At 39.6% G+C, this 23,000-nt stretch overlaps 1 protein-coding gene across 2 annotated transcripts in view; it reads right to left on the minus strand.

Annotated features, from left to right (window-relative positions):
* LOC132560151 (neuronal calcium sensor 2-like) overlaps positions 1-23,000 on the minus strand; it is an 85,916-nt gene that overhangs the window by 13,163 nt on the left and 49,753 nt on the right. The window contains exon 1 of one of the 2 annotated variants that reach the window (XM_060224801.1): positions 3,777-4,055. The exons of the other annotated variant lie outside the window; for it this stretch is intronic. The gene's annotated coding sequence lies outside the window, so the exon portion shown is untranslated. Of the gene's footprint in view, positions 1-3,776; positions 4,056-23,000 lie in introns of those variants that run through there. 2 annotated transcript variants of the gene reach the window in all.

Here is a 23,000-nt window from a genome sequence, read left to right on the forward strand (position 1 = left end):
CTTTATCTACAAGTGTCATGTGACCTGTACATGTGAATGCCGTGTGACCTTTACCTACAAGTGTCATTTGACCTGTACATGTGAATGACATGTAACCTTTACCTACAAGTGTCATGTGACCTGTACATGTGAATGACATGTAACCTTTATCTACAAGTGTCATGTGACCTGTACATGTGAATGCCGTGTGACCTTTACCTACAAGTGTCATTTGACCTGTACATGTGAATGACATGTAACGTTTACCTACAAGTGTCATGTGACCTGTACATGTGAATGACGTGTGACATTTACCTACAAGTGTAATTTAACCTGTAGATGTGAATGCCGTGTGACTTTTACCTAAAAGTGTTATGTGACCTGTACATGTGAATGCCGTGTGACCTTTACCTACAAGTGTCATGTGACCTGTACATGTGTATGACATGTAACCTTTACCTACAAGTGTCATGTGACCTGTACATGTGAATGACGTGTGAACTTTACCTACAAGTGTCATGTGACCTGTACATGTGAATGCCGTGTGACATTTACCTACAAGTGTAATTTAACCTGTAGATGTGAATGACGTGTGACTTTTACCTAAAAGTGTTATGTGACCTGTACATGTGAATGCCGTGTGACCTTTACCTACAAGTGTCATGTGACCTGTACATGTGAATGACATGTAACCTTTACCTACAAGTGTCATGTGACCTGTACATGTGAATGCTGTGTGGCTTTTACCTACAAGTGTCATGTGACCTGTTCATGTGCATGACATGTAACCTTTACCTAAAAGTGTCATGTGACCTGTACATGTGAATGCCGTGTGACGTTTACCTACAAGTGTCATGTGACCTGTACATGTAAATGCCATGTAACCTTTACCTACAAGTGTCATGTGACCTGTACATGTGAATGACATGTAACCTTTACCTAAAAGTGTCATGTGACCTGTACATGTGAATGCCGTGTGACATTTACCTACAAGTGTAATTTAACCTGTAGATGTGAATGCTGTGTGACTTTTACCTAAAAGTGTTATGTGACCTGTACATGTGAATGCCGTGTGACCTTTACCTACAAGTGTCATGTGACCTGTACATGTGAATGACATGTAACCTTTACCTACAAGTGTCATGTGACCTGTACATGTGAATGCTGTGTGACTTTTACCTACAAGTGTCATGTGACCTGTTCATGTGCATGACATGTAACCTTTACCTAAAAGTGTCATGTGACCTGTACATGTGAATGCCGTGTGACCTTTACCTACAAGTGTCATGTGACCTGTACATGTGAATGCAGTGTGACGTTTACCTACAAGTGTCATGTGACCTGTACATGTAAATGCCATGTAACCTTTACCTACAAGTGTCATGTGACCTGTACATGTGAATGACATGTAACCTTTACCTAAAAGTGTCATGTGACCTGTACATGTGAATGCCGTGTGACATTTACCTACAAGTGTAATTTAACCTGTAGATGTGAATGCTGTGTGACTTTTACCTAAAAGTGTTATGTGACCTGTACATGTGAATGCCGTGTGACCTTTACCTACAAGTGTCATGTGACCTGTACATGTGAATGACATGTAACCTTTACCTACAAGTGTCATGTGACCTGTACATGTGAATGCTGTGTGACTTTTACCTACAAGTGTCATGTGACCTGTTCATGTGCATGACATGTAACCTTTACCTAAAAGTGTCATGTGACCTGTACATGTGAATGCCGTGTGACCTTTACCTACAAGTGTCATGTGACCTGTACATGTGAATGCCGTGTGACATTTACCTACAAGTGTCATGTGACCTGTACATGTGAATGACATGTAACCTTTACCTAAAAGTGTCATGTGACCTGTACATGTGAATGCTGTGTGACCTTTACCTACAAGTGTCATGTGACCTGTACATGTGAATGACATGTAACCTTTACCTAAAAGTGTCATGTGACCTGTACATGTGAATGTAACATGTTGATGTTGGTGTCAATTATTTTGTTTCCATTTTGAACAGATCCATCCGTCCCCTGACTATGATAAATCCAATGGTTTTGTTATCCCTATTCCTCATTGTCACTAGCTACATTAGTGTTTGAATTTATATTTATATTATATTTATATACAATCTAGAACCTCAATGGAGAATAACACAGCCCGTGTATACAGTCCATTCTGGGTTAACATCATGCAAACATAATCATAACACATGTTCAAGAGAAGTCAGACAATCTACCACAGATGTAGGTTATGGGAATATTACACATACACTTGTATTACCATTGGATAATGTATTACGTAAAGGGTTCAGTATACTTCAGTCTTCAGTCAGAATTTTGGTGTAGGTTCCTGAGCCTCCACTAGTGTATCAGATATCATTCTAATTACTATGTTGTTCCCTATCCTATTTGAACTGTAAAAGTATTTATACCTGTAGCTGTCCATTCATTAGCCCATCAATCATTTACACCACAGAAATAGATGTATCAGCCACAGGAAGCCTAATTCAATATCAATCTTTATCATGTAGATATCCTCTCATTACTTCTCCTCTATAAATTAGCTAGAGTGATTACTCCAGTAGATAATTGATTTGCTGTTTAACAATGTAAACATTACACGCTTTAATGCAGCAATACATACTTACTAGAGACAGTATCACGGCATACATAGCTACTAGAGACTGAGAAACAGCAGTACATAACTACTACAGACTGTGACACAGCAGTACATAACTACTAGAGACTGTGACACAGCAGTACATAACTACTAGAGACTGTGACACAGCAGTACATAACTACTAACGACTGTGACACAGCAGTACATAACTACTTGAGACTGTGACACAGCAGTACATAACTACTAGAGACTGTGACACAGCAGTAAATAACTACTAGAGACTGTGACACAGCAGTATATAACTACTAGAGACATGTAACACAGCAGTACATAACTACTAGAGGCATGTAACACAGCAGTACATAATTACTAGAGACTGTGACACAGCAGTACATAACTACTAGAGACTGTGACACAGCAGTACATAACTACTAGAGACCGTGACACAGCAGTACATAACTACTAGAGACTGTGACACAGCAGTACATAACTACTTGAGACTGTGACACAGCAGTATATCACTACTAGAGACTGTAACACAGCAGTACATAACTACTGGAGACATGTAACACAGCAGTATATAACTACTAGAGACTGTGACTAAGCAGTATATAACTACTGGAGACATGTAACACAGCAGTATATAACTAATAGAGACATGTAACACAGCAGTATATAACTACTAGAGACAGTGACACAGTAGTACATAACTACTAGAGACTGTGACACAGCAGTACATATCTACTAGAGACTGTGACACAGCAGTACATCACTACTAGAGACTGTGACACAGCAGTACATAACTACTGGAGACATGTAACACAGCAGTACATAACTACTGGAGACAAGTAACACAGCAGTATATAACTACTAGAGACTGTGACACAGCAGTATATAACTACTGGAGACAGTGACACAGTAGTACATAACTACTAGAGACTATGACACAGCAGTACATAACTACTAGAGACATGTAACACAGCATTTTACAACTACTATAGACATGTAACACAGTAGTACATAACTACTTGAAGGATGTACTCTCAGACCAGACAATTGTTACAGACTCCCTGTTAACATTAAATCTTTTGATTCACACATGAGTATTGTAACAGGTATGACAACAAACAAGTGTTGAGCACAGGTAAATAGACATGGATTACCGTACCTTTGAGTTAGAACAGTAATAATCCGAGAAATCACACAGAAGTCACTGACTGATTGATGCACTGATACATACAGACAGCAGCTAGCTTTAAATTCCAGTGTGTACAACTGTTGAGAAGGCTATCAGTACTGCTTTGTGAGCCTTCAGCTCCAGTGCTGTAGTGAGATATGCTGTCAATGTCTGGGCCTTGTCACTTTACCTTGCCTGTCAACCATGCGTGCCCACCAAACTGTAGTTCACTAAACCATACTGTTACACTGATTACACAAGTCCATCTCAAAGTATCAATGTAAGGTCCGCAATCTCTAGGTGTTGCAGACCGAATAAACTATTTGCCTGTCTCTGTGTGTTGTAATTCTAATGAACCAGTGTGCTGACTCTAGATTTTGTAATTCTAATGCACCAGTGTGCTGTCACTAAGTGGCGTTGACCCTGTGAATCAGTATTCTGTCTCTAGATTTTGTAGAACTAATGCACCAGTGTTCTGTCTCCAGGTGTGGTAGACCTTATGAACCAGTGTTCTGTCTCCAGGTGTGGTAGACCTTATGAACCAGTGTTCTGTCTCCAAGTGTGGTAGACCTTATGAACCAGTGTTCTGTCTCCAGGTGTGGTAGACCTTATGAACCAGTGTTCTGTCTCCAGGTGTGGTAGACCTTATGAACCAGTGTTCTGTCTCCAGGTGTGGTAGACCTTATAAACAAGTGTTCTGTCTCCAGGTGTGAGGGACCTTATGAACCAGTGTTCTGTCTCCAGGTGTGGTAGACCTAATGAACCAGTGTTCTGTCTCCAGGTGTGGTAGACCTTATGAACAAGTGTTCTGTCTCCAGGTGTGGTAGACCTTATGAACCAGTGTTCTGTCTCCAGGTGTGGTAGACCTTATGAACCAGTGTTCTGTCTCCAGGTGTGGAAGATATAATGAACCAGTGTTCTGTCTATCAGAATTCATGTCTGCATTTTGTTTTTGATGAATTTTGGATACATGTAGATATATATAGAACATCTGAAAAACTGCAACCAATAACTATCTGGTAAGACTTCTTGTGAAATAGAGCAACTTTGATCCACAGCAGAATTTGACCTCTAATTGACCTAAAAACCCTGAGATAACTGTAATGCATAGCAAGATATTTGATGAGGTGCCTGTAGATGAAATAAAATGTATAACTGTGTAATGCTGTTACAGGGCAACAGTCTCTCAGCTCAGCATGATAGCATTCTGTTTTCAACTTTTGTAATACAGCTGCTCTTGGTGTTACATCTTGCAAACTGCCTTAACATTTACTTAACACATACTGGGATCTAATACATCATGATAATAACAGTGAGGTAGATTGGGCTCACACACAATAACAGTGAGGTAGATTGGGCTCACACACAATAACAGTAAGGTAGATTGAGCTCACACACAATAACAGTGACGTAGATTGGGCTCACACACAATAACAGTGAGGTAGATTGGGCTCACACACAATAACAGTGAGGTAGATTGAGCTCATACACATAGATTGGGCTCACACACAATGTCAGTAAGGTAGATTGAGCTCACACACAATAACAGTGAGGTAGATTGAGCTCACACACAATAACAGTGAGGTAGATTGGGCTCACACACAATAACAGTAAGGTAGATTGAGCTCACACACAATAACAGTGAGGTAGATTGGGCTTACACACAATAACAGTGAGGTAGATTGGGCTGACACACAATAACAGTGAGGTAGATTGGGCTCACACACAATAACAGTAAGGTAGATTGAGCTCACACACAATAACAGTGAGGTAGATTGGGCTCACACACAATAACAGTGAGGTAGATTGGGCTCACACACAATAACAGTGAGGTAGATTGGGCTCACACACAATAACAGTGAGGTAGATTGAGCTCACACACAATTAGATTGAGCTCACACACAATAACAGTAAGGTAGATTGGGCTCACACACAATAACAGTAAGGTAGATTGGGCTCACACACAATAACAGTGAGGTAGATTGGGCTCACACACAATAACAGTGAGGTAGATTGGGCTCACACACAATAACAGTGAGGTAGATTGGGCTCACACACAATAACAGTGAGGTAGATTGGGCTCACACACAATAACAGTGAGGTAGATTGAGCTCACACACAATTAGATTGAGCTCACACACAATAACAGTGAGGTAGATTGGGCTCACACACAATAACAGTGAGGTAGATTGGGCTCACACACAATAACAGTGAGGTAGATTGGGCTCACACACAATAACAGTAAGGTAGATTGAGCTCACACACAATAACAGTGAGGTAGATTGGGCTCACACACAATAACAGTAAGGTAGATTGAGCTCACACACAATAACAGTAAGGTAGATTGAGCTCACACACAATAACAGTGAGGTAGATTGGGCTCACACACAATAGCAGTAAGGTAGATTGGGCTCACACACAATAACAGTGAGGTAGATTGGGCTCACACACAATAACAGTAAGGTAGATTGGGCTCTACACAATAACAGTGAGGTAGATTGGGCTCACACACAATAGCAGTAAGGTAGATTGGGCTCTACACAATAACAGTGAGGTAGATTGGGCTCACACACAATAACACAGGGGTAGATTGGGTTCCTTAATAACACAGGGGTAGTTTGGGTTTTTCCACAATAACACAGGTGTAGATTGGGTTTTTCCACAATAACAGTGGGGTAGATTGGGCTTACACACAATAACAGTTGTTTGAAGTGGGTTCACTTAAAATAACACTGTGGAAGAAAAACTCCACATAAAACGATACTGAGGTAGAATGAGCACAAATTAAAGGAAAAAAATAGCATGAACACTTAGACTAATGAAGTTATTAAGGGCTACAAACAAAACTGAAGTAAAGAGAGCTTGGGTTGAAATAAGAGTTACAGACTCAGAATATAACATAGAATCAATGTCTATATGATATACTGATGAATCATAGCTGTATAGATATTTTATGCTATTTCCAGAAAACTCAAATTCAGGAAAGCTGACTGAATCTATTGATCATCCATAGTAATGCACAAGTTTCAGAAAAAGAAAAAAAAAATTCTTTTTCAATAGTTTATGGACCATTCATGGAAAATGGTACTGAGAATGTAAATTCAGTCAATATTCTATCCCTAGAAGCAGAAAAGTCAAATTTCCAGTATAAACTAAATTCCAAAATTTTAAATTCAATTTAATTTTTTTGCTTCCAGTTGAATAAATCTGATTGAATACCAGATATATGCAAATTAGAAGTTATATGTAATTTGCATTTCATTGAATTTCCATCCCCAACCTGATTGTAAACTCTACAAAATAACCTTACTGTTCCCTAACAAAGAGATTCAAACTGGAGTTTTTGTAAAAAAAAAACCAGGAAGAAAAATCTTACTTACTGCATGATTTCTTTTAGACTTGAAGTTACATACTGTATCATCATGGATGAACAACTTACTAATATCCTTTGTATGCTAGCATGTCCAATAAACATAGAGAAAATCCCATTTACAACCTGACACAGTCCTGTTTTAGAAGAAGTGACCATGACCTTTTATATGTTGAAGAAACTTGTTCATAGGGAATCACTAAATAATGCTTGTTACACTTTACACTAAAATCAATGTGGAACTCACTGCACAGTATCCATGGCAACCAACTTTGTTTTAGGCTGATGAATAATGATACAAAGTATTTGCCATTCTCAGATCACAGAAAAAAATAGCATTTGATTAATGTGGTAAAAATAAAGGAGATTTTCATTTGAAAAACACAAAAGGAAAAAGAGGAGTGTTGAATCTATCATTCCAAGTTTCTCAATCACAATAAACATTATCATGTGGAAATAACCTTTGACCCTTTAACACACTAGTGGGTACTGTCTTGGGAATTTGGTGTAACTTTCCTGTGGATATCTCTGACAAGTGGCATCACAAGAAACTTGAGGAGATGATTTCTAAACCTAATAACAGCTGTCTCCAGGGATACCTGGAGCAACTAGCCATTTACCATCCTTGTGTCACACAATAAATGCTTCAAAATGAATTTCAAGGCCTTTTTCAGTTTGTGTTAAAAATCTCCAAATAGCTTTTTCAAAATGGATTTGTTGAAAGAATGTCTTTGAAATAAAAGCTTTCTATTTTCATTTAAGGTTGCAATCAAACACATTTTACATAACCTTTCAATTCTGTGAAATCATTTGAAAGCAAACAACCTAAAACTGAATTCCAAGTGTTTGCTTGGGATATTACAGCATATAACAACAGCTAAGATCTCATATGGTGACACCAATCAACAGACCCTGGCTGTAGGGAGGACTTAGTCACTATATCAATCAGTGATCCTGGCTGTAGAGAGGACTTAGTCACTATATCCATCAGTGATCCTGGCTGTAGGGAGGACTTAGTCACTATATCCATCAGTGATCCTGGCTGTAGAGAGAACTTAGTCACTGTATCCATACTTAGTCACTATATCCATCAGTGATCCTGGCTGTAGGGAGGACTTAGTCACTATATCCATACTTAGTCACTATATCCATCAGTGATCCTGGCTGTAGGGAGGACTTAGTCACTATATCCATCAGTGATCCTGGCTGTAGAGAGAACTTAGTCACTGTATCCATACTTAGTCACTATATCCATCAGTGATCCTGGCTGTAGGGAGGACTTAGTCACTATATCCATACTTAGTCACTATATCCATACTTAGTCACTATATCCATCAGTGATCCTGGCTGTAGGGAGGACTTAGTCACTGTATCCATCAGTGATCCTGGCTGTAGGGAGGACTTAGTCACTATATCCATCAGTGATCCTGGCTGTAGGGAGGACTTAGTCACTATATCCATACTTAGTCACTATATCCATCAGTGATCCTGGCTGTAGGGAGGACTTAGTCACTATATCCATCAGTGATCCTGGCTGTAGGGAGGACTTAGTCACTATATCCATCAGTGATCCTGGCTGTAGGGAGGACTTAGTCACTATATCCATACTTAGTCACTATATCCATCAGTGATCCTGGCTGTAGGGAGGACTTAGTCACTATATCCATACTTAGTCACTATAGCCATACTTAGTCACTATATCCATCAGTGATCCTGGCTGTAGGGAGGACTTAGTCACTATATCCATCAGTGATCCTGGCTGTAGGGAGGACTTAGTCACTATATCCATACTTAGTCACTATAGCCATACTTAGTCACTATATCCATCAGTGATCCTGGCTGTAGGGAGGACTTAGTCACTATATCCATCAGTGATCCTGGCTGTAGGGAGGACTTAGTCACTATATCCATCAGTGATCCTGGCTGTAGGGAGGACTTAGTCACTATATCCATACTTAGTCACTATAGCCATACTTAGTCACTATATCCATCAGTGATCCTGGCTGTAGGGAGGACTTAGTCACTATATCCATCAGTGATCCTGGCTGTAGAGAGGACTTAGTCACTATATCCATCAGTGATCCTGGCTGTAGGGAGGACAGTCACTATATCCATCAGTGATCCTGGCTGTAGGGAGGACTTAGTCACTATATACATACTTAGTCACTATATCCATACTTAGTCACTATATCCATCAGTGATCCTGGCTGTAGGGAGGACAGTCACTATATCCATCAGTGATCCTGGCTGTAGGGAGGACAGTCACTATATCCATCAGTGATCCTGGCTGTAGGGAGGACTTAGTCACTATATCCATCAGTGATCCTGGCTGTAGGGAGGACTTAGTCACTATATCCATGCATGACCATGCCTGTAGGAGGGCTAATTTGAACATCACCAATTTGATATGCCTTCTGAACGTAAGCTCACAAGAAATACTTGTGATCATAAATATACGAATAAACATATATTTTTGAAAACACATTAATATACATGTATCTGCCAGTAACTGAGATTTTCTATTGAATGACATCAATAATCCTGCTCTTCTAGATCTTAAATTAAATCTTCAGATCTTCATCAGCCCTAAAAGTAGGAACTGTTGTAAGATGTTTAAGGTCACAGGAGTCATATATGTTAAAATCTTTAAACAATCTGCTATGAAAACCCATGAGGCCTAAGGCTATGAAGTTTGCTAGGGTTAGCACTCCACCAATAGCCAGGAGAACATTTTGAGGTAGGTCTTCTTATAATAGATGTAGGCTACCTCCATACATACAGCAGGCCAAATGAAGGCTACCTCCATACATACAGCAGGCCAAATGAAGGCTACCTCCATACATACAGCAGGCCAAATGAAGGCTACCTCCATACATACAGCAGGCCAAATGTATACCCAGTATAAGTGCCTTGCTCAAAGACAGGACAGGAATACCTGTTTGTCAGCTTCTAGGTATCAACAAACCACGCACCTTGTCCAATAACATGCTTTGTGTTTAAACGAAGATTATAAACCAGTTTCAAAGTATCAGCTGAGACAAATGTGTTGAATTCTCCAAACAACACCTGAATAACAAAGAGCCTAAGTGACATTAATTTTCACTTGAAAAATATTTAACTTGATAAAAAAATATATATATGGTTACGAAGTTCGAGAAAAACATGGAAATTCCTAGAGTCCAGAAAAGTTCAATAAGAAATATATATATAAAGTAAACCTAATCTAAATGGTTAGATGTATGACATTTCTGAGATAAGTAGACAATTCTGGCATGCTTTGGAGTTTTCTACCTGACTTTGCCTGAAGAAGTGAATGAAAAGCTTTTATTTTACATAGATATGATTAAATTACTGTTTTATATGTTTTTATCAAGTGTCATCTAACACAAGTTTTGTATGAAATAGTAGGTTATAAAGTTTGAGCAAGTGAGCATGACGATTATGAAAGGATATGTAGCATGTCTGAAAGGACTAACCTACGTCAGTAACCAATTTTAATGTACGGCTGTGACGTTACCAGGGTATCATATTGCCCTCGCCAACAATAGAAGGGTGCAGGGTAAAACTGAATCAGCATTTCTGTTAAAGTATGTTCCATAAAAAGGCAACATCTATTGGGAGTCAGGTGAACTTCTCACATGGTGAAGAGGTGGATAAATATGACTTTCCATATAAGGAATGAGAAATGATATTGTTAGATATGTACAAGCACCCTGGCCTAGTAAAAGAATAATTGTGTGCATATAGGTCCTCCTTCAAATTTTACTCGAAGTTTAATACTTTCATTTGACACCATTTTCTATCTAAGTGTAATACTTAAATATTAAACTGATACAGCGATGTCTAACAAAGGGTCAGCCAAGTAGAGCTGACTTTCTGTAATGGCTGGTTTGAACAGTCTCTCCAGTTCAGAAATAATGGACACCAGAACATCATTGTTTGTGAGTAGGCCAGGATTTAATGGCTCCTATGGGCGATGGCCAGAACACAGGTCTGCTAATTCCCCACCCCTGAGTATGATAGTCATTGATTTACATATCTGATGACAGATATCATTACCCAAACCTCCAATACATATAGCAGTACTAACCATATCAATACCAACTCTCAGGCAGTTTATGAATCAACCTCATTTTACCAAAAACAATGCAAAAATATGTTCTGGTCATCTTCTGAGCTTTAAAAATCCATATTGTGCAGCTTGAAGGTATAAAGAATTGTCAAAAGGAATGAGGATACTCAGTATTGATAAAGCAATACATGTCTACTACCACCCCCCCACAATACATGTCTACTACCAGACCCCACAATAAATGTCTACTGCTAGACCCGGCAATATGTGTCTACTGCCAGACCCGGCAATAAATGTCTACTACCAGACCCGACAATATGTGTCTACTACCAGACCCCACAATACATGTCTACTACCAGACCCCACAATACATATCTACTACCACCCCCCACAATACATGTCTACTGCCAGACCCGACAATACATGTCTACTACCAGACCCAACAATATGTGTCTACTACCAGACCCCACAATACAGGTCTACTACCAGACCCCACAATACATGTCTACTACCAGACCCCACAATACATGTCTACTACCACCCCCCACAATACATGTCTACTGCCAGACCCGACAATACATGTCTACTACCAGATCCAACAATATGTGTCTACTACCAGACCCCACAATACAGGTCTACTAACACCCCCCAAAATAAATGTCTACTACCAGATCCCACAATACATGTCTACTACCAGACCCCACAATACATGTCTACTACCAGACCCAACAATATGTGTCTACTACCAGACCCCACAATACATGTCTACTACCAGACCCAACAATATGTGTTTACTACCAGACCCCACAATATGTGACTACTACCAGACCCGACAATATGTGTCTACTACCAGACCCCACAATACATGTCTACTACCAGACCCCACAATACATGTCTACTACCACCCCCCACAATACATGTCTACTGCCAGACCCGACAATACATGTCTACTACCAGACCCAACAATATGTGTCTACTACCAGACCCCACAATACAGGTCTACTACCAGACCCCACCCCACAATACATGTCTACTACCAGACCCCACAATACATGTCTACTACCACCCCCCACAATACATGTCTACTGCCAGACCCGACAATACATGTCTACTACCAGACCCAACAATATGTGTCTACTACCAGACCCCACAATACAGGTCTACTACCAGACCCCACAATACATGTCTACTACCAGACCCCACAATACATGTCTACTACCACCCCCCACAATACATGTCTACTGCCAGACCCGACAATACATGTCTACTACCAGACCCAACAATATGTGTCTACTACCAGACCCCACAATACAGGTCTACTACCAGACCCCACAATACATGTCTACTACCAGACCCCACAATACATGTCTACTACCACCCCCCACAATACATGTTTACTGCCAGACCCGACAATACATGTCTACTACCAGACCCAACAATATGTGTCTACTACCAGACCCCACAATACAGGTCTACTACCAGATCCCACAATACAGGTCTACTACCAGGCCCCACAATACATGTCTACTACCAGACCCCACAATATGTGACTACTACCAGACCCCACAATATGTGTCTACTACCAGACCCCACAATACATATATACTACCAGACCCAACAATATGTGTCTACTACCAGACCCCACAATACAGGTCTACTAACACCCCCCAAAATAAATGTCTACAACCAGATCCCACAATACATGTCTACTACCAGACCCCACAATACATGTCTACTACCAGACCCAACAATATGTGTCTACTACCAGACCCCACAATACAGGTCTACTACCAGACCCAACAATATGTGTTTACTACCAGACCCCACAATGTGTGACTACTACCAGACCCCACAATATGTGTCTACTACCAGACCCCACAATACATGTCTACTACCAGACCCAACAATATGTGTCTACTACCAGACCCCACAATACAGGTCTACTAACACTCCCCACAATACATGTCTACTACCACCTCCCAAAATAAATGTCTACTACCAGACCCAACAATATATGACTACTACCAGACCCCACAATATGTGTCTACTACCAGCCCTTAAAATACATGTCCTCTTCTGGCCCCCACAAGCTATTACACTGAAATAATATATAAGAATTGTGCTGCTTGATGTTAATTTGGAAAAGAAGAAAAGTATACAATTAGTTTGTAACTAATTTGAATATAACAATACAATAAATAAATATGACAATCTAATAATTCTGTTTCATCACTAATGTGCAATAATGTGTTATAGTCATAGGTAAATGTGTGAGATTTATATAATATCTGTAAAGAGTAGAGCTGCTAGAGTGCTGACTATTTTCTATAAATAGTAACAATGACCTGAACTATGACACAACATCCCTAAAACTTATACTTGCCCTAGATAGTTTGATGCTTAATAAGTGTATAAAGTTTGATGAGAATCCCTCAAGGAATGACACCGTTAGACTACTGACAACAATCTTAAAAAATAGTAAAAGTGACCACAGTGTTAAATAGTGTGAAATTTAATGAAAATTTCTAAAGGACTGAAACTGATAGAGTACTGAAAATGATTTTCTAAAAATGGTTGCAGTGACCTTGACCTAGTCAACAACCCTGAAACCCAAATTTGAAATATTAGTCATTTGTAAGTGGAAACTCAAACTTGTCCAAGATATCTGGTGCTTACACTGAAACTCAAACTTGTCCAAGATATCTGGTGCTTACACTGAAACTCAAACTTGTCCAAGATATCTGGTGCTTTTAAGGGATGTGAAATTGGATTAGAAGCCATTAAGGAATGAAGCCTCTAGAATAATGACAAACTTTATCAAAGACGCAGGGACGGACGGACTATAATCCCTGTCGGTATTAATGAAGATGGCTGAAAATCAGGGTAGGAGATCCTTCTGTATCCCTCCCCCTTCACCCATAAATGCCAAACATGTCCTAACAAGAATTAACAAACATTTAAAAACAAAATTAGGCTAGGTGGGAAAGGAATTCTTTCTAAAATCTGAGCAAAATGATCGCAAGAATAAGCCCCACTATGCAGTTTGGGTGAAGGTTGTACCGTGTGATCCATGCAGTTCTAACAACAATGAGGTAACAATCTGGTAATAACTCAAATGCTTTTGACAGGTCTCTGAGCAAAATTCTATGATTCAGTTGTCTGCATTGTGACTAATTGTATAACACATTAAGTGAAGACTCGCATCCTCCCTCACCACTGTGTAAATCAGGAGGAGGTGTAACAACAAACCCCTACTAACTTTGTCTGTAACGTGATTGTCTTAAAGAATAACACGGGTCTCCGTTATATCAGGACATATCTGATGACTACAAGGTCTTAGTTAGAGACACCAGGGACACTGATCTCCAGTAAGTGTGACAAACAGCTTGTCTTCAGTTAGAGAGACCAGGGACTCTGATCTCCAGTAAGTGTGACAAACAGCTTGTCTTCAGTTAGAGAGACCAGGGACTCTGATCTCCAGTAAGTGTGACAAACAGCTTGTCTTCAGTTAGAGAGACCAGGGACTCTGATCTCCAGTAAGTGTGACAAACAGCTTGTCTTCAGTTAGAGAGACCAGGGACTCTGATCTCCAGTAAGTGTGACAAACAGCTTGTCTTCAGTTAGAGATACCAGGGACACTGATCTCCAGTAAGTGTGACAAACAGCTTGTCTTCTGTTAGAGAGACCAGGGACACTGATCTCCAGTAAGTGGACCCGGAAGCTCTGATTTCTAGTAAGAGAGTTAAAGATCTCTGATCTCAGTTTAGGGGGCTCAGGAGCTCTAATCTAGAGTAAGGTGCTGAGCAGTTCCTTATCGCCAGTTAATGGGCCCAGAACCTTCTTTGATCTTTAGCATCAGGAGAGCTCTGATTTCATAGAGAAGAACTATCTTTACACTGCTGGAAGACTTCCAACCATTTTCTGCAAATTCATTCATGTTTCTCACTGTACACAATGGTAAAGGGTCTTTTAGGGCTGGTATTGAGTTAGAGGTACAGTACTACATAGCTTGTAAGTAGAACATTTATCCCCATTTCTATTCCCTCTTTAAAAACTGATCAACTCCCTGCACTCTCCCATCCCTATCCTACACTCTTCCACCTCCCCACTTTCCTAGACTCTCCTGTTTTCCCTTCTACACAGACAACAAGCCCCTCCTAAACTACCATGATCTCTTAATGATCTCACTGATGCCTTCTACAACAAAGATACACTGAATTAACACCAGAAGTGGCATAGAAGGATGGGAGGTAGTTTTGGTAGGAGCATGGGGAATGTGGGTGGGGTTAAAGTCTTTGTAGGAGTGGGTTGGTAGGTAGGTTTAGGGGAGAGAGAGATGGGGAGAGAGAAGGGGAGTGGTGTTAGTAATATCTGGGTGGGGTTGATTTTTTTTATTTATTATTTTTTTTTTTTTTGAGATAGTGGGGTCAAGGGTGAAAAAGGGGGGAGGTTGTGGTTGTAACATGAGAATTGTAAGTGGGGTCAAGGTGATTTCAGGGAATGAGGGGCGGAGAAGAGGGTATTGCCAGTAGTAACATGGGGCACAAAGGGAAGGGGGCAGGGAGGGGAGCTTACTTGTCTTTGATTGGTACCACCTGAAATTAGGTATATTAACAGATAAAATCTTTCGTTAGTCTCAAAACACAGTGTTATGATATGTACAGTTATTTAAAGTATTGGTAGGTATCATAAAGTAGTGTCCATTTCTTTCTGTGCTGAATGTGGCAGTGGCACAGATTTTTTTTTCACTCAAGTCAAATATAAAATGTGCTTATTTACAGCACTTGAGCTGGGCACATGTTCATTTTGATATCAATCAAATGACCACGTCACTGCTTCAAGTTTGAAAGCTACTGTGATATACAGTATCTTTAGTGCATACAAATCTATTTCCTGTCCCCAACGAGCATTGCATGTACTGCTTGGGAAAATCACTGCTACAATGGACTAATCCGAAAAAAATCCATATTTCATGTAAAAGGTATTAATCTGTGTCTGATAAAACTGGTGACTTCATTTCTTATCATTTATGCATGGGTACCATTGCCTTTCTTCACTCTCTAAGATTGTACTTTAGTCAGCAGACCACCTAAAGCCATTCATCTTACCCATAAATATTCAGTTCTTTTTCATGGAAAGTCTAAACAGATAGAACAGATACTTCCCTGAATGACTCACTGGTTGCTTCTCTGACTAATTGGAATTGGTTAGTTTCCTAACTACTTGGTAGGATGGCTCTCTGACTGGTTAGTTTCCTAACTACTTGGTAGGATGGCTCTCTGACTGGTTAGTTTCCTAACTACTTGGTTGGATGGCTCTCTGACTGGTTAGTTTCCTAACTACTTGGTTGGATGGCTCTCTGACTGGTTAGTTTCCTAACTACTTGGTTGGATGGCTCTCTGACTGGTTAGTTTCCTAACTACTTGGTAGGATGGCTCTCTGACTGGTTAGTTTCCTAACTACTTGGTTGGATGGCTCTCTGACTGGTTAGTTTCCTAACTACTTGGTTGGATGGCTCTCTGACTGGTTAGTTTCCTAACTACTTGGTTGGATGGCTCTCTGACTGGTTAGTTTCCTAAATACTTGGTAGGATGGCTCTCTGACTGGTTAGTTTCCTAACTACTTGGTTGGATGGCTCTCTGACTGGTTAGTTTCCTAACTACTTGGTTGGATGGCTCTCTGACTGGTTAGTTTCCTAACTACTTGGTTGGATAGCTCTCTGACTGGTTAGTTTCCTAACTACTTGGTTGGATGACTCTCTGACTGGTTAGTTTCCTAACTACTTGGTTGGATGACTCTCTGACTGGTTAGTTTCCTAACTACTTGGTTGGATGGCTCTCTGACTGGTTAGTTTCCTAACTACTTGGTTGGATGGCTCTCTGACTGGTTAGTTTCCTAACTACTTGGTTGGATGGCTCTCTGACTGGTTAGTTTCCTAACTACTTGGTTGGATGGCTCTCTGACTGGTTAGTTTCCTAACTACTTGGTTGGATGGCTCTCTGACTGGTTAGTTTCCTAACTACTTGGTTGGATGGCTCTCTGACTGGTTAGTTTCCTAACTACTTGGTTGGATGGCTCTCTGACTGGTTAGTTTCCTAACTACTTGGTTGGATGGCTCTCTGACTGGTTAGTTTCCTAACTACTTGGTTGGATGGCTCTCTGACTGGTTAGTTTCCTAACTACTTGGTTGGATGGCTCTCTGACTGGTTAGTTTCCTAACTACTTGGTTGGATGGCTCTCTGACTGGTCAGTTTCCTAACTACTTGGTTGGATGGCTCTCTGACTGGTCAGTTTCCTAACTACTTGGTTGGATGTCTCTCTGACTGGTTAGTTATCTAAATGGATTAGTACCTTGACTTAGTAACCTGTATGACTGGTTGGTTCCCTGACTGGTTGATTCTGTGACTGGTTGGGTTACCTGACCGGTGGGGTTACCTGACTGGTGGGGTTACCTCTCTGGTTGGGTCCCTTACTGGAGGGGTTACCTCTCTGGTTGGGTAACTGACAGGTGATTTACCTGACTGGTGGGGTTACCTGACTGCTTAGTTGTCAGACTGCATTGGTGCCCTAACCCAGTGGTATTGGTAGGTTAGTTGGTTGATTTTATTGGTTGCTTGGTTGGTTTATTTGTTGGTTGTTTGGTTGGTTTATTTGTTGGTTGCTTGGTTGGTTTATTTGTTGGTTGCTTGGTTGGTTTATTTGTTGGTTGTTTGGTTGGTTTATTTGTTGGTTGTTTGGTTGGTTTATTTGCTGGTTGTTTGGTTGGTTTATTTGCTGGTTGCTTGGTTGGTTTATTTGTTGGTTGTTTGGTTGGTTTATTTGTTGGTTGCTTGGTTGGTTTATTTGTTGGTTGTTTGGTTGGTTTATTTGCTGGTTGTTTGGTTGGTTTATTTGCTGGTTGCTTGGTTGGTTTATTTGTTGGTTGTTTGGTTGGTTTATTTGTTGGTTGCTTGGTTGGTTTATTTGTTGGTTGTTTGGTTGGTTTATTTGTTGGTTGTTTGGTTGGTTTATTTGCTGGTTGTTTGGTTGGTTTATTTGTTGGTTGTTTGGTTGGTTTATTTGCTGGTTGTTTGGTTGGTTTATTTGCTGGTTGTTTGGTTGGTTTATTTGTTGGTTGTTTGGTTGGTTGTTTGGTTGGTTTATTTGTTGGTTGTTTGGTTGGTTTATTTGTTGGTTGCTTGGTTGGTTTATTTGCTGGTTGTTTGGTTGGTTTATTTGCTGGTTGCTTGGTTGGTTTATTTGTTGGTTGTTTGGTTGGTTTATTTGTTGGTTGTTTGGTTGGTTTATTTGCTGGTTGTTTGGTTGGTTTATTTGTTGGTTGCTTGGTTGGTTTATTTGTTGGTTGTATGGTTGTTTGGCTGACTGACAGGTTGGTGGGTTTCTTTATTAGCAAGCTGCTTTGGAATTATCTGTTTATTTGGTGTTGAATTTTTTAGATAATTATCAATTGATGAAGTGATTTGCCAACTCAACAGTAAGTCACAGTCTCCATTAAGCCTTTTACTTCTTTTAGACTCCAAGATATCTCAACATTTATGCATAGACCCTTGTGTACCAGGATCATTGATCTGCAGTCAGGGACCTAACATAAGCTAATGTCTCTCCCAATGTCACACACAACATCAGGCCCTAAAACCAGCCATTACTAGCTCTCATTACACTATGTGGGGAGCAGTGAGATACTGAAGATCTTCCCAGTGGTGTATGTTTGTAGCAGGCCATGCTAGACTTCCAGGAACATAAATATGCAATTAAATTATTGGTCTGTTTGTAAGGCTCCACAATCGGCCCTATTCCTCTGTAGTCTCACCGAACAATCCTTGAAACTTGTCAAGCTTCTAGACAGATTCAAAGCTATCGATAACTGTCAAGATCTGATGTTGGTTTGTTCCAGTTCATTCAATGCAATTTCTGTAAATAACTTCATTAGAAAGCAAAGTGTCCAACTCCTTCATAACAACTAGTTACAATTGTACTTTCATGAAGCTCTGTGTCAACAGAAACACTGCTCTATGTAACAAAATGAAAGAAGTGGATCAGTTAGGATAAGGATTTCTATCTATAAAAGTTTATCCAAAATGTGTCAGGATTTAACAATATCCTAATTGTATCCTCAGGAATACATAATGTCCTTATATAATTCAAATAATTTTTATACTGATGCTGATTGTGATGTGTTGTGATGTGATGTGTTGTGATGTATTGTGTTGTGTTCTGATGTATTGTATTGTGTTGTGATGTATTGTGATGTATTGTGTATTGTGATATGTTGTGTTGTGATGTATTGTGATGTAACCTTGTTTTAAACCTCCTTCCCTTACTGTCTATTACAGCCTGTAACCTTGTTGTAAACCTCCTCCCCCTACTGTCTATTACAGCCTGTAACCCTATTGTAAACCTCCTCCTCCTACTGTCTATTACAGCCTGTCTATTACAGCCTGTAACCTTGTTGTAAACCTCCTCCATCTAGTCTCTATTACAGTCTGTAACCTTGTTGTAGACCTCCTCCTCCTACTGTCTATTACAGTCTGTAACCTTGTTGTAAACCTCCTCCCCCTACTGTCTATTACAGCCTGTAACCTTGTTGTAAACCTCCTCCTCCTACTGTCTATTCCAGTCTGTAACCCTATTGTAAACCTTCTCCCCCTACTGTCTATTACAGCCTGTAACCCTGTTGTAAACCTTCTCCTCCTACTGTCTATTACAGCCTGTCTATTACAGCCTGTAACCCTGTTGTAAACCTCCTAACCTTCTGTCTATTACAGCCTGTCTATTACAGCCAACCACCAAATTGAAAGAAAAACTCACCTATATTTAAACAATAATCATTAAAAGGTTTTATTAATGGGTAATACATCATTAAGGCATACCATAGGACTTCTGAACATTTTCTATGTAATTTCCATTGATTTTGAAAAACGAAAACTGAAGGCATATGGGATAGTAGTCAGTTAACCAATCTGATAACTTAGTGTAACCTTCAGAATAACCAATATGATAATTGTTACATTCAATCTAGCCAATCAGATAACCTGTAACATCCTGCACAGCCAATCAAATAACAGTATAAATATCTGCATTGTCTAGTCCATTGATTTTGCTGTAAGATCACAAAATCATAAAGTTGATATCTTACGACTGGTAGATTTGTCATCAGTTATCTGACATCAAACTTCAGTTTTATCTTTGACCTGCACATTCCTTTAACAGTAACAAAGTTGACCGGTCCAGGAACCAACCAGTTGTGTAGAATTTTGATAATAGCTACACACTGAGTTTTTCAGCAACAACAGGGACAATTAAGAGTGCTGTCCTCTTTTGCTTTATCTATATGCTTTGCTTTATCTATATGCTTTGCTTAATCTATATGCTTTGCTTTATCTATATGCTTTGCTTTATCTATATGCTTTGCTTTATCTATATGCTTTGCTTAATCTATATGCTTTGCTTTATCTATATGCTTTGCTTTATCTATATGCTTTGCTTAATCTATATGCTTTGCTTTATCTATATGCTTTGCTTTATCTATATGCAGATGGTTTGTGCTAGTTCATCAGCACAGGGAACATTTCTGTTCTAACACTGATATATATGTAGTAACAGAGGATCAAATCACATCTCAGTTCTCATCAATATCTCCAACATGATGAATGGTGCTTCATATCTCTCCACCAGGAATTGTTTTCGTATCAATAAAACTGTACGAGATATCAAATACCTACAGGAACTCAGCCAGTGGAAATATACACATCCAATACGCAATCAGAAAAACATGATGGAAAGGCAAATGTTGAGGGGCGTTTCGACTGTCGAAGATGATATCAATTAATGGCATCTTATTTCAGTTTTTCCTACTCACTGTGATTTAAGATTCTGAGACCAGTAGTCCTTATATAGAAGCTTGTCAATATCTGTGAGTAATGGAACAAATACAGTGATTCACCAAATATTTCTGTCATACCGATAACTGTGTCTAGAAGATCATTATAATTATCCCAACAAGCACTTGTCTCTTTCTTTATACATATACAATCAGAATATTAAATATAAACCCTTCTATCTCTCTATACAACGTACAAATACTTTCCATCATTCCATAAACAAAAATTGTACCACCTGTTCTGTTCTAATGGTGGTCAACCACCCTTCAGGACGCTGACCCTATCTAAAGCGTGAACAGGTGTTTTCAACACCCACACCAACAACCTTCACAGCTTTATCAATTATATGAGCAAGACCTTGTTCACATCTTCACACCAATTTACTTCAAGGACATATTGTCTACTATGACAGAATTTTCACTGGTCAGCCTTACTACTATTGATGTCTTGGCCAATGATAAATGTTACTACGACAAGGCACTGTCACAATCCTCCATAGTCGTCAAATGATGAAATGCCACTATAATCCTTTACTGCTCACAAGTCATGGTACATTGTTAAAATCAACTAACAATCACACAGTTACAGTCCTTCACTATCTACAATTAATGACACACTGTTGTAATTCTTCACAAATGATGGTGCATATAGGTACAATCCTTCACTGTCCACAATTAATGGCCACAGTCATAATCCTTCACTGTCCACAATTAATGGCCACAGTCATAATCCTTCATTGCCGACAATTAATGGCCACAGTCATAATCCTTCAGTGCCGACAATTAATGGCCACAGTCATAATCCTTCATTGCCGACAATTAATGGCCACAGTCATAATCCTTCACTGCCGACAATTAATGGCCACAGTCATAATCCTTCATTGCCGACAATTAATGGCCACAGTCATAATCCTTCAGTGCCGACAATTAATGGCCACAGTCATAATCCTTCATTGCCGACAATTAATGGCCACAGTCATAATCCTTCATTGCCGACAATTAATGGCCACAGTCATAATCCTTCATTGCCGACAATTAATGGCCACAGTCATAATCCTTCATTGCCGACAATTAATGGCCACAGTCATAATCCTTCATTGCCGACAATTAATGGCCACAGTCATAATCCTTCATTGCCGACAATTAATGGCCACAGTCATAATCCTTCATTGCCGACAATTAATGGCACACCGTTATCCCAATAATTCTAACTAGCTGCACCATCAACAAATAATGCTGTACCATTATGATACTTTTCTGTTCACAGCTAACAGTTATATTCCTTCAAAGTCTACAATTAATGACATTTTAATATTGCATCATTAATCTTTTACTGCCCAAAATTAATGACCATAGTTAAAATCCTTCTCTGTCCACAATAAATGGTCACAGTTATCCTTCACTGTCCACAATTAATTGCCACGGTTATCCTTCACTGTTCACAATAAATGGTCACATTTATCCTTCACTGTTCACAATAAATGGTCACAGTTATCCTTCACTGTCCACAATTAATTGCCACGGTTATCCTTCACTGTTCACAATAAATGGTCACAATTATCCTTCACTGTTCACAATAAATGGTCACAATTATCCTTCACTGTTCACAATTAATCGCCATGGTTATCCCTCACTGTCCACAATAAATGGTCACATTTATCCTTCACTGTCCACAATAAATGGTCACAATTATCCTTCACTGTTCACAATTAATTGCCATGGTTATCCTTCACTGTCCACAATAAATGGTCACAATTATCCTTCACTGTTCACAATTAATCGCCATGGTTATCCTTCACTGTCCACAATAAATGGTCACAATTATCCTTCACTGTCCACAATAAATGGTCACATTTATCCTTCACTGTTCACAATAAATGGTCACATTTATCC

This window comes from Ylistrum balloti, unplaced genomic scaffold, assembly GCF_031769215.1.
Source record: "Ylistrum balloti isolate Yb309-2 unplaced genomic scaffold, AGI_CSIRO_Ybal_v1 Utg371022, whole genome shotgun sequence".
Taxonomy (NCBI): domain Eukaryota; kingdom Metazoa; phylum Mollusca; class Bivalvia; order Pectinida; family Pectinidae; genus Ylistrum; species Ylistrum balloti.